The sequence below is a fragment of the Dreissena polymorpha genome, chromosome 1 (genome assembly GCF_020536995.1).
Source record: "Dreissena polymorpha isolate Duluth1 chromosome 1, UMN_Dpol_1.0, whole genome shotgun sequence".
Classification (NCBI taxonomy): domain Eukaryota; kingdom Metazoa; phylum Mollusca; class Bivalvia; order Myida; family Dreissenidae; genus Dreissena; species Dreissena polymorpha.
Window position 1 is genome coordinate 71,638,403 of NC_068355.1, and position 15,193 is coordinate 71,653,595.

The 15,193-nt window shown below is 33.8% G+C and overlaps 1 non-coding gene across 1 annotated transcript; it reads right to left on the minus strand.

Moving 5' to 3' along the window:
- Positions 1 to 1,638: 1,638 nt before the first annotated feature.
- Trnaf-gaa (transfer RNA phenylalanine (anticodon GAA)) lies at positions 1,639 to 1,728 on the minus strand. Its single transcript is given in 2 exon segments — positions 1,639 to 1,674; positions 1,692 to 1,728. It is a non-coding gene; the product is annotated as a tRNA-Phe (tRNA).
- Between the last annotated feature and the right edge of the window lie 13,465 nt (positions 1,729 to 15,193).

The window sequence follows — 15,193 nt, forward strand, 5'->3', positions numbered from 1 at the left end:
CAAATATCTTGCACACTTTATAAAATGTCTACGGATTAGTTCATGCCGAGGAAACGTTGGGTGTTAACCATATTTATCACCTACGAATAACAAGATAAGTATTGATGCAAAGCATCAAAGGGCGTCGGGAATTTCAGTGTAAAAGGCACTCAATGAAGTTACATGAAACAATTTTTTTCTACTGTAAATATAAATATATTAGCCGATTATTTTATACAAAATAGAAACAGATACTGGTATAACCATTATCTATAATTTTGTGTTATAACCCCCAAATAACCATTATTTATGATGTTGTGTTATTACCCGCAAATAACCATTATCTATGGTTTTGTGTTGTAACCCCCAAATATTTCATAGTTCATTTTATTTGCATTGGTTTCCTTTTTTTTTGGCATCCGTGTTCAGTTTTCATTAATGGAACAGAACTGTGTATGTTTTAAAAAATCTGCTTCATCTTGTTAGCGTAATTTCATATTTTTCTCAACTTCAAGGGGAGATGATTCTGAACCTATTCTTACGTTGCTCATTTACGATAGGGGTTGAGTACTCATTGATATGAAAACACTGTAAAAGTTTGAAAACAAAATTGAATGAAAACTGTAAATTGCATAAAGAAGCTGCATTTCACAATACTTTGAAATTCAGTTTAAGATCATAATAGATTTATTGCTCCGATATTCATCTTTTTCAATACGGTTCGAGTAATACTGATATAAAAACACTTAACAAGCTTGGACAAATTCAGACGAAAGTTGTGAAATCTTTTAAACAAGTGGAAATTGTTTATTTTGTCAAATTTAATAGAAAAAAAATCTGGACTTATTGTCCCGATGTTTCTCATTTTAAATGAGGTAAAAATGCTCATTGATATGAAGACACTGTAAGTTTGGAAAGAATCTGATGAAAAATGTTGACATTATCACCTAACCAAGCAGTTTTTCACTTTTATTTTTTAAACTCAAAGAGACATAATTCTGGACTTATGGTCCGACATTGCTCATATAGAGTTTGGGTCGGGTCCTCTTTGATAAAAAAAACCTGTGCAAGTTTGGAAACAATCGGTAAAAATTTTGGACTTCGAACAACGATTTCAAAATTTCTCAAATTCTAAGGAAGATAACTGTGGACGTAATGGTCGGATAATGCTAAAGGGCCCATACCACCTGGATAGTAATACGTGTCGCGCTTCGCGCTCTATATGTGGTTCTTAAAATAAAAATCCGAGGAGTGCTTGACTCTAGGGAAACGGGTTGCTGGGACACAGCTCCTCCTTGATAAGCGGCTGCTTCCTTTATCACAACTCATTGTTACAATCAGTAATACGTGTCGCGCTTCGCGCTCTATATGTGGTAGGGATAGTACGTAGGGCCTATGATAGACAACCATACAAATACATGGATAATAGATGTTTTGTTTGCATTTATTTGTTAATATAAAAACACGTGTATTTTTTATAAGATATTTAAGTGATGTAAGAAATTTTAATTAACGTTGTCACCACGCGGCATCCATTAATTTTAATAAAAATGTCCAATTGTAGTAAAATGGATTTAAATATGTCTATATAAAATAAAGCTTAATTATATTTATTTACCTGACTGAAAAAAATTGTCAGCCGCCGAAATGTTCCGTTCGTGCCGGAACCCGGGATTGAACCGGGGGCCTTTAGATGATTGTTGCGTAAACAGCTTCAGTCTAACGCTCTCCCAACTGAGCTATTCCGGCTGACATCAGTTATGTACTGCTATTTGGTGAAGTTGTGTTTAGCGATGGTTATCATATGTCTTTTAATTAACTAATACATTGTACGTTTTCGTACCACTACGCCTTCCAATAAACTTGCTTGCGCGATAGGTCGTCAGATATCGTACTACATTGATTCTCCACTAAATAAGCAAATTAGAAAAAAACACAAAATAAATATAGTTTGATTATGTTTTGTTTTTATACAAAACCAGAAAGTTTCGCGTATTTGCCCAGTCCCTGTGATCCTTCCCCTGTGATCAGTTGTGGATCAGTTATTTAATACAAATGTAGTACTTATTTACACTAATTTACACAAAAATTCACCACTATGCAAGATATTCTTAAAACAAAAATATATACATTGATCCGTAAAATTACTTCTCCTCCCATAAGCGAAAACAATTGCATTACATACTAGTCGCCGCTCTCCAGAGCGACGCCAATGACACTCCGGAGACAAACCCAATTGTATATATATAGAAAGAAGATAGCATGTAACTGCCTGATAGGTTTGTCATATATCAGGCGAGGCTTAAATAAAATTAATGGCGAGGCTCTATAACGGTAATTTTATTCGTGTGGGGTTTGATATATTACGAAACTATCAAGCAGTAATCTGTTTTCTGTTAATCATACCTCTATGTCCCCCATTTTATAAAAAAGAGTAAAAAATAAAAGCTACGACGCTGCTTTTTTAACGGGAATTAATATGATTTTGACGTTTGATGTGTAAATAATGACGTCATGAGTTCTTGCGCTTAATATTTGTAAACTATGCTGTTGTTTTTGGCTGTTTATGTAGCTTTGTGTGTATAAAATGTATAACATATTGGCATCAAACAGTATACACTTATTTCATGGATGCGCGGTGAACAGTCAAAACTGTTACTCAAGGTATCAGGGATGACTTTGGTATTGTTGCCCGAGGCCGATAGGCCGAGGGCAACAGTTCCAAATGTCAGCCCTGATACCGAGGGACAACAGTTTTGACTGTTCACCAAGCATCCATGAAACAAGTGTTTTATTACCTGATCAAATTTCCAACATAGAAATAACAGCAAACTAAATGTTTATTTACACACAACAGTAATCGATAAAATAAATAAATTTGACTGTTTAACTTTAAAATGACGTCATTTTTTCGACGAAATGACGTCATTATTCAAGCGGGCAACAGTATACACTTATTTCATGGATGCGCGGTGAACAGTCAAAACTGTATCCCAAGGTATCAGGGATGACTTTGGTACTGTTGCCCGAGGCCGACAGGCCGAGGGCAACAGTTCCAAATGTCAGCCCTGATACCGAGGGACAACAGTTTTGACTGTTCACCAAGCATCCATGAAATAAGTGTTTTATTACCTGATCAAATTTCCAACATAGAAATAACAGCAAACTGAATTTTTATTAACACACAACAGTAATGGATAAAATAAATCATTTTGACTGTTTAACTGTAAAATGACGTCATTTTTTCGACGAAATGACGTCATTATTCCAGCGGGCAACAGTATACACTTATTTCATGGATGCGCGGTGAACAGTCAAAACTGTTTCCCTTTCGGCCTCGGGCAACAGTACCAAAGTCATCCCTGATACCGAGGGACAACAGTTTTGACTGTTCACCAAGCATCCATGAAATAAGTGTTTTATTACCTGATCAAATTTCCAGCATGGAAATAAGAGCAAACTAAATTTTGATTTACACACAACAGTTATCGATAAAATAAATAAGTTTGACTGTTTAACTGTAAAATGACGTAATTTTTTCGACGAAATGACGTCATTATTCCAGCGGGCAACAGTTCAAACTGTTGACCGGTCAACAGTTCGATATTCACCGGTAACAGTTTAAAACATTGCAAATTTCTTTTTCGACGAGGAAATAGCAAAAAATAATTAATTATCATTTATATAAGACATCAGGTAATAATTCAAACTGTTGACCGGTCAACAGTTCGATATTCACCGGTAACAGTTTAAAACACTGCAAATTTCTTTTTCTACGAGGACATAGCCAAAAATAGTTAATTATCATTTATATAAGACATCAGGTAATAATGATAACTGTATAGTTGATTCCGATTAAGATGATCTATCTTCAAACATTGACTGATATATCAACTTCTTGAGTAACTGATATACAAATTAATATATTATGCAGCGTTATATCAGGCAGATATCAATAAAGTGGTATAATAAATATATATAGCATAGACCTTAAGTTTCAAAGGATTAAATCTAAAACTGTGTCGAGTGTGTTTTTTATTTCTAGCATTTATTCTTTTAAAAATGTTGTTTTGTCAATATGTTCTTTGTAATGAGATACCGCTCAATATACACAAGAATACCATACCACGACGGTGCCGACATATACCGGCTATGCCTAAACTTTAATCACACCAACAGCCTGATTCACATTGGATGCCTTCAAATCCACCGCATATCTCTCCCTCCTCGGCAGTGTCCTGTTCTATAGTAAATAATTCAAAAATGAATATTATTGTATTATAAGTAAATGTGTGCGTATTTTCTGAATAAAAAGCGTTATATTTAAACACTGCATATATTTTTCTATATTGTAGATGAAACAGGATGTGTAGTAATTTTACAATACATATTTTTATGAGCGCTTACGCAAAGCAAACATTTAAACAGGCTTTCTTTTTATATATGGTATCTCACCATATTAAACATACGTGCTATATAGAACATAAAGATGATGAATACATTTAATCTAGCGAGGCTTCAAGTACCTTAACTACAAGCCTTGGTGTAAAAATACTATTTATTTATTTTACACAGATGTGGTGTGTTATTTTAATTCCATCATGTTCTGAATAGTTTTTTTCTTAATTTTGAAAATAGACATAGCAAACTTGGCAGTATAAATCATCAAATGACGGTATGCAAATAAACCACATGACGTGATCATACTGCCTGTTGTGCTGTTTTCATCACAGGCACATATCTTCCACGCGATGATATCTCATCAATGTAATTGTTATTGATGATAATAAACATGATGTCAGGTATTAAAAATATATACATATATTTCAAAACGGGCCGTTTATATCATTCAACAATCTCAAATATCTACTTGTTAAATTTAACATTACAAATAAACACATTTATTTTGACCCCGTTATGAATGATTCCATTTAAATAAAACTCGATGAAATTTATTAACATTAGATTATCTAATATTTAAATAATATTCTTCCTACGTCTAACGGCCGATTTCTTGTATTAAATACAATTACTGTTCATGTTAGTGCTGGGTAATAATTTTAGAAAGTCATCATCAAATCTCATGATCGAATACTCACCAGCAACCACTATCAATAGTTAAACCGTAACAATCTTCATGGTCCCAGTTTTACAAAGTCCTGTTCGTAACAGTTTCATCTTGTTAGGTAAAACTTGCTTTATATACAAAACATTATTTCGCAATAACGCGTGTGGTTACAAAGTTAAGGCAAATGTACTTAAGTAATATTTCAAAATGCCTAATTCGACGGTGTAAACCAAATAAACGATCAATATTTCTCACTAGATCCTGTAAAAATTTCAATAAATGCGACCTTTTTATGTTTTTAAATACAATTCGTTAAAAAACAACAAGTTTCCTTGTTGAATTGAGACAATTTTGATGAACGATTCCATCACGTTTTACGAATTAGCATTTTCATTTTATTTTGTAATTGAAAATCAGTTATAAGATTGTGTTGTTGTTTTATAGCAGAATAATTAATGTTTAACATAGCTGTAGAATAATTTCTCAAATTGCGAAATACAATAATCATAATCGAACCGTTTGAGCAGCGGCGTTAAATTGTCATTTGCTATCACTGTTTGAACATTCCTCGAATGCAAAGATGTGTCATCTGGCATGCAAAAACTTCCCCCGGTTTATGATATCGCAAGGTTACAATTAAAATATATTGATAAGCGCATTTCATTTAATACTAAAGTTTTCTAGATTAACGTTATACATGTCTTTAAATTAAAGTGTTTACACACTTTGGCCGACATGTACTAGTTGATAAGTCTGCCTGGCATGATTGGGTAACTTTAATATTGAGTTCAAACTTTGCTTAGTGTTTAATATCATTTTCCCCAATCACATAACAAATGTCTATTGAGCTTCTTCTAGCTGGTATATGATGTCAGACATGTGTGTATTTTCCAATGTTCAAATATGTATTATGTGAAATTTACTATGAAGAAAATAAGAGCCTACATAAACACTACAATACCTTCTGGAATATTTCCAATGAGTTGCCTAATGTATATATAATTCTTCATGACATCCGAAAATTTTTCTTTGTATTTGCATTGACTTTTAAAACCACCTTAGTTTTCTGAAGGTTCTTGCCGGAGATGAAACATTTTGTTTGAGGACAAGTATTCAATAATAAATTATAGTCTGACAAATTCCACGACAAATGCCGCATACGACTCATTTTGCTAGACGGTAATTTTGGTACGTCGATACCAAATATAATTAAATGATATAACAATGCCACTCATTTTATTTTTATTTGACTTATTTAACACAACAAGAGCACCGCATAACGGGTGCCAACGCTTGGCTGCGGGTGCAGTTTTGAATTAATGAAAGCTTGTCAGAATTTTTTTAGAGGTCTTAGTGACCTTGACCTTTGACCTAGTGACCCAAAAATGGATGTGGCGTGTAGAACTCATGAAGGTGCATCTACAAATGAAGTTTCAAAGTTGTAGGTGGAAGCAATTTGATTTAAGAGCCAATGTGTAGGTTTTAGCCCGGCGGACGGCGGACGAGCTGGCTATGACAATACCTCGGGTTTTCTCGGAAAACAACCGAGCTCCTTAACGGCCGGTTGTTCCAAGCAACGTACATGTACGTTTGTGTGGGTTTTACCTTTTCTAAAATTCTGTCTAATGAAGAAACGTGATGAGCAATAAATAGTGTGCATATGAAAAAAAAGGAAATCCGGAGTTTCTATATACTGCACGCTTTATCAAATTTTAAAAAAGCAACTTATTTTTTTATTTGTATTTAAGATAACACATTGAAAACACGAAATAAACTATACAAAGTAGTCAAGTACAATATGTTAAACATGTAGTCGTGATATGTTCTGTATGTATTACCGCTAAAATGAAATTGTCAAAACAAAAGATTTATCAATTTTTTCAACAAAATGAATATAAAAGGTTGATTACTTAATTTAATGTTATACTTACGGTTTTAGAAATGTAATAAGATTTTCTGTTTTTTCTTGTAATATTTCCAATTCCGTCAATTCTGCATCCAAAATCAAAGTGTAAGAAAAAGAATCCGAACGATTAAGGATTCCGAGACATTAAATAATGCACCTCTGTTTCACCAATGTTTTTCATAACAATCTTATTTCACTCTTAGGACCATAAATACATTTCAAACACAGACTGATTTTGTATACATCTATACACGAATATATTATATATGCATTAATGATAGTAAATGTGATGTGACAAATAATATAAAGTAAATATATGCACATACATGTTGTTATCTCTTCTCATATAGCCAAACAAAAACAATCTCAAGTTATAAGTTATTAAACAAATATGTTTTTCAAACTTTATCAACAACAGGAAAATACAGACTTTAAGCGTATACATTTTCAAAGCACACATTGTAAGTTCCAACTTCACTTGCAAGGACATCCACGCTGACTTCATATGACATTACCATGCTGTAGTTGAAATTTGTTGATGTTGTATCAACGTATGATCACACATCGTTTTTATATACAAATAGCATAATATGCTTACAATTATGAATAACATTAAGTACACCATCTGTAAACAAATGCAATTGTGACCGAACCAGTTCATATACCACAGTTCCTATTGGTTACCTAAGCATTGATATACAGACTTTTTCTTACCAATCGCTTGAAATATTTGTTTGGTGAAATAACGTTGAAATAGTGACATGACGTGCTGGAATTTCGTCCCAATTGAAATTAATTAGTTCGTCTATATAGAATGCATGATTATAGATCAGGTTATCGATAGTCAACTTTCCAAAATTAAGACAAAAAAGGATTCGTGTATGAACGTTCAACATAATTTCACTATACTTATAAACCCTAAGAGATTTGACTAATTAAAAAGGATGCGCCGTTTGTTCCGAACCTCGAAAAGTACATGAGTTGTCTTGTTGTCTTTCATTCGCGGTAAGACACCGGAATGAACAAAATAATGAAAGCTTTAACCGCACTTCCTCCACCATCTTAAGCCATTCTTCTTTAAACAGTAAACCGCTGACGAAGTACAAGAAAAAATTAAACGCGTAGTTGCAATACAGGATGACCTCTATTACGGCGTCGTAAAGATGGCGCTTAGCATGGGCCCTAAGAGTGGAGTCGTAAATCTGGAACCACAAGCATCTGTAGATTGGGAACGGTAAGGTCGTCATTATGAGGATAATGCTGATAATCAGCAGCATCCTAGTTACGGAAGGTTTGGAAGCGTCTTTATTTGTGCGTGATTGAGATACCTCTACTGTATCCGTGTTGTGGTTGCTTTTCTGAGCCAATTGCTTCGAAAGTAAACGCCTCTACTGTCTGACTATGTTAATTGGATGTTAATGTTGCCAAGAATTATAATCAACATTGGAACAACATTGAGTACCACTAGTACCACAATTGGCCAGATGTCACTTAAAAAAGGTCCAAAGCCCATTTTCCAATGACAGCCGTTTTGTGGCTGAGATTGAGAACTCCAGAAGAAATCAAGAGGAAAGAGAACGCAACTAACGAACAAGACACCACATGTGATATAAGCAATCCATCTTCTTCTTACAAGCACCGCGGATATACTCAATATTGTTCTTTCGACGGTCAATGCCGCCAAAAGCCAAATAGAGTACCCGCCAAACACGTAGTTTATCCAAACCTGCGTCCTGCAAAAAGCATGCGGATTTAAGTCGGTAAGATAAACGAGATTTATCTCCTCGTAAATACGGGAAAGTACGGTAGTCCAAAGGAAAAACAAATCCGAGTCAGCCAAGCACTGGAGAAAGATGGTGGACGAAATCTTACAGATTCTTGGCCGAAGCAACACCGCAATGTTGAGGAGATTCCCAATGGTACCCGTGATGACAAGGCCTATTGGAAGCGTGCGCCAAATCCAAGGGGTTATGTTGCATTCTAGAAAGGAGTTTGTTTTGCAAACGTCCATCTTTAGAAGTGCGTTAAAATGTACATAAACCGAAGAAATTTGTTATAGATACACTTTGTGACTGGAATCATACAATATTATTGATATTGTAAAACAAACGCGCATGCTTAATTACAGTAACTATTTAACAATAAACAAGCAACTATATGTATGTTTCAATCCACGATAAACTCAGAATCAGTAGCCACTTTCGTTTTAAAACATCGTAATCGCGTTAACATGAAGTCTTATATATTCCCCATTCTCGACTCCAAACAAACACTGCGAGTGAAACTGGATATATGTGTCTTGAAATAAAAGTTATTAGTTATTTCTCATTACGGATTCCATTGACTTGAAAGTAATAGATATAATATGCTTAATTATGCTCTTATGTAAGTTCGTATTTGTGCTATCGATACTATATATTCATTTAATAATTTCCATTTGGATTTAGGTGTCATGGGAAATAGGATTTAGTTTAGGGCAGACGAATAATTATGAACTATCGGTTTCGTTTTCAAATCAATTGCCAGATCGTATGTTCAACTGTAATATAAAATTATATATATTTTCCCTATGGTTTCTTTGTCAGGCGATAGTGATATTGCCGTTTACACTTATTAAAATATCTCATCAGTGTAGAATTATCTCTAATGAAAGTTAAAAGCAAGCTACTATTTAACAAAGGCTCCAGTAATTTATTGGTTATTAATTTACCCTTTTGTAAGCTCAAATATACGTATGAACAACGCACGCAAGAGTCATTTTATTAAAACCATGTGTAATGTACACCAGGTTTTTCATTCAGACGGCCAGTCACAAGCCGATGCACCTGATTCATCCTTACACGAGTTAATCGAAACATAATAATACATTATATGTATATATATATTGAACTACTTATTTATATTATATTCGTATTTAAAAAAGTTTAATATAGTATTGTTAATTGGTGATACAGATATCTAAGTTATGATTTTCTGTGGTTAACAGCAAAATGGTCTTTCAGTGAAAAACAAAATGAAAATTAACTATATCTTTCGCCGTTGTAATGACCTACATTTTACTGAGGGCTAATTAAACATTAAATCATTTGTTAATGTAAACACCCGTTTGAGATCATAAAAATAAAACGACCATAGGACCATGATGTACTTTAAGCACTCATCGCAGTTAAAGGTCCACAATTAATCACAAGAATAGATGACATATTTTGACCCCATTTGACCCCAATTAAATTATGGCATTGATTGTATAAAGATAAATACTCTGACCCTGATTAAGCAAGACTGAGTCATACACTTTGATTTTATTGTGGCGAGTAACAACACTAAATATAGTAAACAACGATTTTATCTGATGACCGCACCGATTATATAAAACACTTGTCTGGGGAATGCAATACAATCCAACAATTTACAATAATGATTCAAAACAAATTAGACTTGGAACATAACGCGTACGTGTTGAAATGATTTCCGTTTGTTATCTTAAATGCACACACATAAGCAATAATTACGCCATTTGTATCATAATTTAAGCTTTATATGTAAATGTTAATGTGAAATCATCATTATATCAACATTATACGGGCTTCTTAACGTTAAGGCTTAAAACTGAACCACACGAATTCTGTTGTCAAAGTTTGAGCGCATTCTAAGAAATAACAGATTTATTAACACGCCCATCTCTACTCAATACTCGATATAATATTAAGTAGACTCAATTGAATCTAGACCACCTATCTTGTTCATCTCTCTAAACTATAATATTCTGAAAACATATTTCTGTCAGTTGCATTTGTTGGAACGAACATGTTTGTGTCTTTTCGTATGGTTGTACAATGCATGTTTTCAGAAGTAAACATTATGTTAAAACGATTTTATTTTACTTTATGAATAATCCTCAAAAGACTTGCCCTGAACATTTGTTCTAATGATTTATCTAGTTAAAAATACTTCTGGTCCGTTGAAAATCTTTACTTCCAAGGATTAGATGGAATATGGCTGCATATTAGACTTGTTTAAACTCTAGAAGTCACATTCTTTACACAATCATTATACGTTTTGCTAAGCACTTGTGTTCAAGTGATATCTCGGCAGAGTTTGATATGCCCTTGTCCGTTGAAAACATGGCCGCAAGCGGACATGGTAGTTATACGTTTATCTCTTCAGAACCTTTGAACACTATACATTCACTATTTTACCCTATAATATTGAATTCTACTCATTAATAATAATACACGAGGGTACGACAGATTTTCATTAAAATGTGTGTCCATAGTAAAACCGTGAGGACACAACCTGCATTGAGCAGTTTAGATACTTTTGGTCTCAGGTTTTTGCCTTAAGACGTTTGAACCCCTTTTATTGAAAGACTTGTTCTCTTTCTATGAAATAAAGTATTTTTTAAAGTGAAATTGATTTGTTTATTTCTAATGATTAATCTTCAGTTGCTTGTGTCAACAATTGCAGTTTTCAACTATTGTATGGACAAGCCACTGTATCTAACTGAATATGGAACTAAATAGTTGTTCATTTATACTATCTTCAGTTTCTTACTCATAACTATTGAACGACTGTCACATGATATTCTTAATTATGTAACTACAGAGATCTACATAATATCTTATGCATGTGCAAAATTTGTATCAGCTATGAGATAAAACAGATTGTGTTATTGGATTTTACTGACAACAACTGATTATATAACTCGAAAATCGCATTTCTGCAGTACATCTAAGCATTAAATTTGAATTATGTGTGTGTTATTTACTTCAAAATGGAGAAGACTTGATTTGGACCTTTTTAAAATGGTTGAAAATCATGAAATTAAAAATATTGTATCATTTGTACATCATATGGGAACAACGTTCTCATGATGAACTTTTGTAATCATCCTTTGTCCGTCGTCAACAATAATATTGTGAACACTGAAGAAGCAACATTTATTACCGCATCTTCATGAAGCTGGGCGAAAATAGATTTCCATTGATGTTTCGGCCTAATTCAAATTGATCACGTAGGCTCCAAAACTAGGTGATCAGGTCAAATTAAAGAAAACGCTTTTTAAGACTCTTGAAGACATATTTTTCTCAAATCATCATGAAACTTGCTCAGAAATTGTGTTCCCAATGCTTCGCATTGACCGTTCCAAGGCGGTGACCACACCTTTATTCTTACATGTGTTAATGTTGTTTTGTTTTGTGTTGTTTTGTACTGTTTTGGCATTTAATTGGTCACTTGCCTGAAATGAAGGACCAACTAATTGCATATAATGAAAATGCAATACTGCTCCATCAGCTAGAGTTTCAGTTCTTTATATTATATAATGATATCAGTTAGAATAAATTCGAGTCCGAAAATGGTTCAGGTTCGTTAGAAAACATGGCCGCCAGAAGGCGGTCGAGTTGCTTTTATACGATGTTTGTCGATAGTTAAACACTGAGAACACTAGAAGAAACATTTGGTTATTACCATGACACGTGCTCAGAACATTTGTTCTAGTAATATATTGGTTATGTCGTTTGAACATTATAACCGCCAGGAGGTGGGGTCGATTTCCTTTTATGGCGATAAACTTGTTAAACAATCAAGAAGTCACTTTTCTTACTCTAATCAACATAAATCTTGCTTGTTGTATTTAGTTATCGGCCAAATTCGAAAATGGTCTGGGCGTTTAAAGCAACTTCCGCAATAAGAGGGTGTAATTGTCCTTTTATCGATGTTGTTAAACCTTGTTAACACTTTAGAACTCGCCTGTTGCGCATTCATGGCAATTGCTCAGAACATTTATTAAATGATATCGCGGTTGAGTTCAAAAATAGTTCAGGTCCGTTTTAAAACATGGTCACCAAGGGGGTGTAGTTTTCATTAAATGGCTCTGAAGCCTAGCGATCACTCTGAACTGGTACATACTCAGAACCTCTGTTCTAAAAACAGGGCGGGAGAATAAGACAATGATTATATCCACCAAAGGGGAAGGCAATTGTCACTATATCGCTTTGGCTAAAGTGCAACTTCCCGCAATCCTTACAAAAAGTGCTTTTAACATTTGGTTTACTTACCGCGGGTATGTTATAAATTTTTTCGAAAGCCATGAGAATGGGGCAATATCCCATATATGACTTTAGTAAACCATCTAAACATGTTAAAAGTCATACTTTTGCGCATCATACAATTAACTTAGAACATTTGTTCTCATGATGTCTGGGCTTAGTCATAAAAGTCTTACAGAAACTTCCCACAAGGTGCTCAGAACATTGGGTTTAATGTGAGCTACCCAGGGACTCTGGTCCTCGTTTTTATATTGCATTGCGCATATTAAGTGTATATTTGTATCATTTTAAGTAATTTCTACACTGATGTTATATGTACTGTCTGCAACTATAATTTCAATGAGCTTTTGATATATGGGACCTCTCCTGCATCTTCTCAGTCTGCCGTTTCCGTCACAAAAACGCATCGTTCTCAAAATAGGAGCGTGAGACTTTTTTTCTCAGGAAATCTAAACTTTTCTTGCATCCTGTGCAACACTTAAATATTGGTTAAGAATTTATCATACTGAACTAATGAAACAAGAAAATGCACACTTAGCAACATCTTTGCAACTCAAAAAAATTCTGGTTATAAGACCAAAGTTGTATGATTTCAGCCCTGGCATGTCAAAGGTTAAACACCAGCGTTATTAGTCTTTTGTAGGGGCAAAACATGAGAAGTTTATAAACAATTGCTATGATTAAATTATAAGTATAATTTTTACTAATTTTGACTTTTCCAACGTTTGTATAAACAAATAAATAGGATCGATTTGAACTTGTATTGATCAACTAAAAATTGTTGATGGTATGGCTCCTAAAACTAATTTCGGAAGTTGCCAGAACGCGGATGTACTAACTTAGAAAAGAATGTTGATAAAAATGGCCAAAGAACCATAAATCAAAGCAACAAATCTCATTACCAATATTTCATAACAGTACACATTTACATACGTTAAAACTATAACGTTTCATGTTTTTTTAAATATTGAAACGATAAATTCCATTCTAATTTATCCTCATATTTTCGATTTGTGTCAGAATGCCAATTCATGTTCATGTTATGACACACACCTCTTAATAATCAATATGAAGAAGTGAAACTCCAGCTGCTGGAGCAGTTTTTCATTCTCATTATAAACAATTAGTTAGTCGTTTATTCAAGGCAAGTTACCAATTGCCAAAACAGTACGAAACAACACAATACGAAACAACATACACACATAAAAGAATAAAGCTGAGGTGACCGCATTGGATCGGTCAATGCAAAGCATTGGGGGTTTCAATCGGTTTTAGAGCGTTCAACCTCACACTTGGCCCAGCATTATTCATGATAAATATAAGCATTGCAACTCATATTAAACAATAATAAAAGGGAATTAAAACGCATTAAATTTAATAACCATTGAATTGCTCAATGGTAGGAAGGAGACCAGAGCAACATTTACAACTTTTTGAGGAACGATGAAATGAAATACGAACAAGTGTCAACTATATCCCTTCTTTCAATAAAAATATTTAAGAATAAAGCATCATATAGTAAATATAAAACGCAGACTGTTGCAGAGAGAAGAAAAGAGAGACGAAACTGAGACTGGTTAATTTATTATATTTTTGTTTTACTTGAAGCAACATTCACTTTAATCAAGATACCTTTATTAATATATCAAATAAAATAGTACTTCAGCAATTTGTTTTTTGTGAGTTATGTTGATTTATAAACGTGTCTGTCGGTTGTTTAAAGTCAGACCTCACGTGCTAAAAAAGTTAGCCGTTGGTTAAAAGTTTATCGTACATAGAGTTCATAGTCCTTGGTTAATTGAACCCTGTTCAAACTCTGCACAAATTATTAATTACAGATTTTGCCGTAATGGTCAACATTATTCCAGTCAAGAAAGATGCTTTTTTTCTTCTTGCTCTTTCTCTAATGTAACAAAAATTGTTTTGAATACCCAAACGTATACAGTCAAAACTGAAAACAGCGGTCAGTCAAGTGAAATGACCAAAACGACCGTTGTCGACAAGTGACCGCTATTCTTGGATCACCACTGTTGAGATCGTTTGTCAGTAAGTAGTGCCACGTCGTTACCCCAACCAATCATTTGCACAGAGTGTAAAACCAAGGCTCATTGCCGATAACTAGGCCTTAGTATAATAACATAAAAACTTTATATTAAATAAAACAGAATAATGTCTTATAAATTGATTTAA